A 7,522-nucleotide genomic window follows, 5' to 3' on the forward strand; every position below is an offset into this window, starting at 1 on the left:
AGGGAATGTGTAACTGGTTTATTATTTAGATATTTAGGAAGGGGGGGGTGGCAGGCTTCAGTGACAATGGAGGAGAAATGGAGCCTAGATTATGCAAGATTTTTCAGTGTAGGAAATGAATTTTACATGGAAATATGAGTTTGAAACTACGATGAAAGGACAAGTTATTGCTTAACAGTGGAGGAACATGTTCGTCTGCCATGATTGATCAGTGTGGCACAATATACATAAAGTACTGGCTGCTGTGGCCCTTGAATTTCAGGTGAAGTAGCCTAGTCTTTATAAACAATTTAATTACAATAAACTCAGCTCCAAGGTCAGTGTATCCAGCTGTGTAAAGAAGAGTAAGAGGGAGGAACATGAATACAGGTAATAGCCCCCAAAGGTGTACAACTGAGTCGATTTCTCGTTCCTTCTCAAAGGTAAGGGAGACAGCATTTGTCAGGTAGATCATTTTCGGACATTTTCCTTATCTGTCAAGGATTTAAGTGGGAGATGCATCCTGTCACACTTGCAAGCTAATGTGCAGTTGTGCAGTCAGGAGGTGACAGCCGGGCAGACAGATTAGTTCAGTGACATCTGGATGGTATCATCTTAAGCACTGATGCAGTATGAAAGCCCGAGGATGATCGGCAATGAGTAGCCTGAGGCTGTGGAGAAGAGCAGCAGAGATTTGGACTGAAAATGTACTTAAGCCACATATATAAATACTCCGATGAGCCAAAACATTATGACTGCTCCTATATGATGTGCATGATGTCTTGTAAAAGCAGCGCACGTAAAGGTCTGGGATATATCAGATGGAAGGCTGACGTTTGATAGTCATACTCGAGATGTTCAATGCAGATGACATGCAGGGGTGAAGACGAGATAAGGGCTTAATTGTCATGGCGAGACACCTAGGTCAGACCATCTCTGAAACAGCAAGGCTTGTGGGGTGCGCATAGTCAGCTGTGGTGATAACCTACGGATAGGAGGGAAAACCCGCAATCTGCGAAGGGGTTATGGGCTGCCATGTGAATGAAGCCAATCCCATGCGGTATGAAACAACAGAAGGACAACAGAGGCATAAATCGCAGATCATTTTAATGAGGGTTACGGGGGGAATTCTCCCATGACACAGTGCTTTGTGTTGCGAATAGGGCTATGTTTATGTCTGTTTTATATCATGCTTATAAAAAATGAGTTGAAATCAAACGACTGAGTACCAATTAGCCAGATGCTCTTGACTGAAAGGCGTCATCATCAGCTCTAGCAGTAAGCTGCGTCGCTAAAGCTTTGCTGAGAAGAACAGAGCTCCCGGTAAGCGGGGAAAAAAGCAAAGAACCTAGCAAAAGAACTAATCTGGGTGCGGAAGCAGAGCTGTACCCTGTATCTCTTTCTTGTCGGGATTTATTATGTGTTGCTAGCAAGTTTTTGCATACTAGATTAGTACTAGAAGGATGGGAGCTACTGTAAAATGGAAACCCTAGTTCATCATGTTAGCCTAGTTATTTGAAAGAGAGAATGGAGTCTTCTGAGGTCAGTCCTAAGTCACATGCATATCTTGCATCATTATAAATACCTCCTTCTTATGTTAGAAGAAATTAAAGATTAATAACTCGGCGGGTCTGAGTGAGCCGTATGTATACCAGATGACCTAGTTTTTCAGCTTTGGATGGTCATAGAAATCCAGGAGATCCAACAAGGGTATGAATACTCATTCCGAGTTATTGGTGACGTGTCCATGTCTGGTAACGAAATTTCTGCGTCATTATGTTCCCATCTGCCCTCCAACTGCTTACCCAGTACTGGGTCGCAATAGACAGTGAGCCCGCATGACACAGGGAATATGCAGGAGTCAAACCCTCAACCCTAGAGCATGTGATGGAGCAAGACAACTCACTGCACCACCAAACTATTATGTTGTAGCTATAATATAATGCTCGCATTTCTATCTTGTTAATAATTACACAGCAAATTCATTATAGTAATTAAAAGGGAATATCTCATATTATGCAATGTATTTCAAGAAATATTGTGCACTAGTTATTTATTGCAGCTTTAGCCATATGCAGTGCATGGAAGCCTTTTCAAATATAATACTGCAGTCGGATGTTGCTTATAATATTAAAATCTTTCAGATTGTCCATTTTATCTCATCACTTTTACTGTGGCACTAATTGGACAGTGGAAATCATTATAACATATGGTCATGAATGAGGATATCGAGGCTAACATGCTCTGGTCTGTCCTGGTCTGTGGGGCCTGGCGATGTTGTCTATCGAGAAGATGACATAGTAAGGAGAAATGTAGTCGGGTATCACACTGTGGGAGCAAGTGTGAGTAGGCAGCGCTGGCCCTTGACATTTGCCTGACATTTGTTGACATTTCTGCAGACATGTAAACAAGAAAATTTGTTTGATTGATCAAAAAAAAACGTTGGAAAAAAAACTGTTGATGCACAAATGTCAGCATTAAGCAACATCTGCTCTATAAAATCCAGCTATGTGATTCTGATTGTGATCATGTGAATCATGAGATAAATAATGATTATTCAAAAGCAGGTTTATTAAGATGGTGTGTTCGGAGACCAGTGCTTCTCTGGACAGGTCTACTGGTTTTATGTTTACTCCGGCTCAGTTAAATCTTTTAAGTAATAATGTCAAATGTATTAGATGGTAATTGTCAAAGTCTGTAGATGTGCCTACTTTATGTAAATAAATATATACAACACTAGATTTTTTTTTTTGTCATGTAATCAAACAAACATGCTCTATAAAATGGCTGTTAGGCTGGTTCCTGTCCCAAGAAGTGCAGGACATAGAGAGAACAGCTCAGCTAGGATACCTCTCCATTTGCTGCATTCTTTGAATATGATGTAAAGAAGCAGACAGATCATTTGTTGTATTTATATATACAATTCTCAATCGTCTCTTTCCAGGAAACAAAACCATACATGTATGGACTGTGGACATGCATATAAACACAAGCCAACTGGGGTGGTTCTTTTTTATCTGAAGGAAACATACGCATAAGTATTTCTATGAAAGGAAAACTGATAAATAAAACATGTTATTCTCTTTTAAAGTCTTGCAGAAGCCTGTGTGTAGATGAAGCTGGAAGCACCTTCTATGCCACTACATAGCAAATTATTACAATGGGCAACAATCACAGCCCACAAAATGTCGCTGTTTTAAATATTGTTTTTATTAATATGAAACTGGATGATAAAATTAGGGAGGGCAGTTGTAAGAGCATATTTTACAAATATTACGTTGGGAACAATGTGACACAGTGATTGTATTTATTAGGAGAAGGTACATAATAGGGACAGAATTGAGATAAATAAACTGAAGGAGTAGCTGTGTTGTCCTGGTAGCTTAAAAAAGAAGGTGTGCAATTATTGGGAACACAAATAAATGAAATTGCATTCTGCTGCTATGGAACAAGAACCTGGACTACAGTCCAGGGTTCTTTGGCAAGATAAAGTAGAACAAACGGATTCACCAGCATATCCACATGATAAATGAGGTGAAGTGAAGCGAATGAAGGGAATGACCACTGACAACTGCAGATATCGGTTGCCCCTTCCTCACAATACTATAAAACACACTGTAAAGTGTGTGTAGGTTGTGAATGTTTGTCCTTCCTGAACAAATCTCATGAGTGAACCGCATGACCTTGTTCAATACAGTGCTTCCTTTAGTTAGATCTGTTCGTTCAAGGAGTGATTCATTGTGCACTTCATTGACAAATAAGAACAGTCGTCTAGATCATGGCATTCACAACCTAAGATCCCCTCTTTCACTGCTCACTGCTGAAATGAAGTGATGACACCTAAAACTGTTAGCATGGCTTAGGTAATTTGGTGATGCTTTACATTAACTGCACCCTCATAATGTGTTTATATTTATATAATACGTTCAGTACACCTTCATAATGTATTCATTAAGTATTCATAGAACATTCATAAACACCTTAACATCCTAACATTGCTTAACAGCTGTAATATACATTAATAGCACACATTATATAATAATATCAAACATTATAATTGTATAATCATGTAATGTTTGTTATTGATGTATATTAAAGCTGTTAAGGGATCTTAGGATGTTAAGCTGTACATACATGCTACTTATGAAAGTTCTATGAATGCATTATGAAAGTGCAGTTAATGTAAAGTGTTACCCGTAATTTAATTAAGATTAGGTACAATAAATAATGAAATATAATATGTACAGTATAATGAATTTGTAATATCCTATACATATACACTATATGGACAAATGTATTGGGACACCTGGCCAATAAATCTACAGGAACTTTTATGATACCACATTATAAATCCATAGGCATCAATATGGTATTTCTCCCCCCCTTGCAGCTATAACAGCTGCCACTCTTCAGGAAGGGCTTTCCACAGGAGAGTGTGTCTGTGGGAATTTTTACCCATTCATCCAGAAGAGCATCTGTGAAGTCAGGCACTGATGGTCTGGCTCGCAATCTCCATTCTAGTTCATCCCAAAGGTGTTTGATGTGCTTGAGGTCAGAGCTCTGTGCAGGCCAGTCAAGTTCTTCTGCACCAAACACACCAAACCGTGTCTTTTATGAACCTTGCTTTGTGCATTGGACCACAGTCATGCTGGAACAGATAAGGGCCTTCCTCAAACTGTTAGCACAAAGTTTTTGAAGCATGGACTTGCAAAGTGTCTTGATATGCTAAAGCGTTAAGAGTTCCCTTCACTGAAGCTACAGTAAAGGGCCCAGCCCAATCCCTGAAAAACAACCCCATACCATTATCCCTCCTCCACCAAACTTTAGTTGGCACAACGCAGTCAGGCAGGTAACGTTCTACTGGCATCCGCCAAACCCAGACTCATCCATCAGACTGTCAGAGAGGGATGCGTGACTCATCACTCCACCGAACATGATTCCACGGCTTCAAAGTCCAGTGGCAACGTGCTTTAAACCACTCCATCCGAAGCCTGGCATTACACTTGGTGATGTGAGGCTTGTATACAGCTGATCGGCCATAGAAGCCCTTTTTATGAAGCTCCCAAGCTTCATAAAAAGTTAATGGAGTTAATGCTAGAGGAAGCTTGGAACTCTGTAGCTATTAAGGCAACAAAGTGCTAGTGACTTTTACACACTATGGCCTTAGCACTCGGCAACCCTGCTCTGTTACTTTAAGCTGTCTGCCACTTCGGGCTGAGTTTCTGTTCTTCCTAAACGCTTCTGCTTTTCAAAAATGCCACTTACACTTGACAGTGGAATATCTAGCAGGGAACAAATTTCACAAACTGATTTGGTTCAAAGGTGGCATCCTACGACTCAGGGTCAGTCCCTGTTGTCCAACTCTGTTCCTTCCCCGTTTGGTCAGTAGGCGTTGCTGCTCATCCCGTCCCTTGTGTTGTTAGTCTTTGTGTTTTCCCTTCCTTTCTGTGTACTGCATAGCTCATCTTGTTGAGCATGTGCTTGTCTGTGAACCCTTCTGTCCTGTGTTTCAATCCCACCTCCTCTGTTTTTGTATTTTGTTTCATTGTATGAGTTTTCTTGTTCCTGTGTCTTGTGATTTGTATTTGGTCTTGGCTTCATGTTTTGTGCCCATGCTTGTGTTTTTTTTCCTATCTGTTGTTCCCTTAGTGTAGATTCTGTTTCTTAGTTTCTTTGTTATAGTTCCCTGAGTTTAATTATTAGTTTCAGCTGTTGCCTGTTTTTGTGCCTGCCCTTCTGTGTTTACCTGATTGCTCGTTGCCCGGCCCCCTCCCATCCATCCATCCATTTTCCAAACCGCTTATCCTACTGGGTCACGGGGGGTCCGGAGCCTATCCCGGAAGCAATGGGCACGAGGCAGGGAACAACCCAGGATGGGGGGCCAGCTCATCGCAGGGCACACTCACACACCATTCACTCACACATGCACACCTATGGGCAATTTAGCAACTCCAATTAGCCTCAGCAAGTCTTTGGACTGTGGGGGGAAACCGGAGTACCCGGAGGAAACCCCACGACGACATGGAGAGAACATGCAAACTCCACACACATGTGACCCAGCCGGAGACTCGAACCCGGGGGGCCCCTCCCAGATTGGTTAATTGTCTCTCACTCCTGTACTGTCGTTAACCGGTTTAGTTTTGTATTTAAGTTCCTGATCCTGATTTGTTCATCCCGCAGTCATTGATGTTTGTTTTATATCTTATGCTGTGTTCTTTGTTACCTGTCTCTTGTTATAATTAGTCTTTGTTTTTTCCCATTTACTTTTGACCCCGCGTGGTTGCTTTGTTTTCTAGTGTTTATTGTGTTTGTTTTAGTCCAGTTAATAAATCCTGTTTGTCTGGTGAGCCGCAAGTGGGTCGTCCACATTTTCTGTTCTGCCTGCATGATGCCTCGTCCTCGCACCCGAACCATCCGAGTTCATTACAACGACAGCGCCATGTTTGAATTCACTGAGCTCTTCAGAATGACCCATTCCTTCGCAGAAGTTTGAAAAACCTGAATGCATGTCTACAGTAGGTGCTTGATTTCGTAGACCTGTGCCAGTGGGTCTGAATGAAACACCTGAATTCAATGATTACGAGGTGTGTCTCAATACTTTTGGCCATATAGTATGTAATAAATTTAAGTAACAAAATAAAAAAATTATGAACCACAAAAAGAATGACAGAAAAATATCTGGAGCATATATAATCGATGAATGAATCTTTAGATGAAGGAACTCAGGTGAAATGATTCGGTGACACAAATCATGACTTCCATCTCTACAGTACAGTAATTTTAAATGCAATAAGTTCTAAACAATTTCACACCTTGCACCACAGCATAACCTGGCCAGCTCCTGCATTGATCTGCCTCCATTGGTTTGGGCTATGAGCAGACCTCTGAATCCCCATGTAGATTGCTATATTTCAAATCAAAGAACTAGCTATACAAAGGCAAAAGATATAAAAGTGCTAAATGTAAAATGTCTACTAGGCAAATTGCTTTTATCTTCATATTGCCGCTAGTGCTGCTGTATTATTAATCAGATGGAGCGAGGAACATTGCACAATGACCCCACTAACCTCCAGTTCCCCTCCCTGCTGAACCCATTGTATCTGATCTGTAGACCATTTGCATCCATCCCTGGTGATTTATATCGAAGTGCTTTGATGAAATCAAGGGAGTAATTTACATGGATTCAGATCAACTCTCTCAATTGCCACAAAGTCACAAAAAATCAGTCATCTGAGCCCTAAGTTAGCTGAGATTATGATAGAACAAACGTCAACAACGACTAAAAGAAACCATTAAGTGTTGGCAAGACAAAAAAACCTATTGGAACAGTAGTGACTTAAGCAAGGTATGATTTAGGTGCGTCAAATAGATTAGTGAACCTCATACCACTCGATGCTTTCTGTCTCGAATCTTTAGGCAACATCAGCCGATGACATTTTTTTTTTTTAAATCTTTTTGCTCTCTCTCTCCCTTTAAGTTCAGTAGGACTCTCACACCAGTATAACCAAGCATGAAATTAAAATACAGTTTGCATAAGAGAAAA

Source organism: Brienomyrus brachyistius, chromosome 5, assembly GCF_023856365.1.
Source record: "Brienomyrus brachyistius isolate T26 chromosome 5, BBRACH_0.4, whole genome shotgun sequence".
Classification (NCBI taxonomy): Eukaryota; Metazoa; Chordata; class Actinopteri; order Osteoglossiformes; family Mormyridae; genus Brienomyrus; species Brienomyrus brachyistius.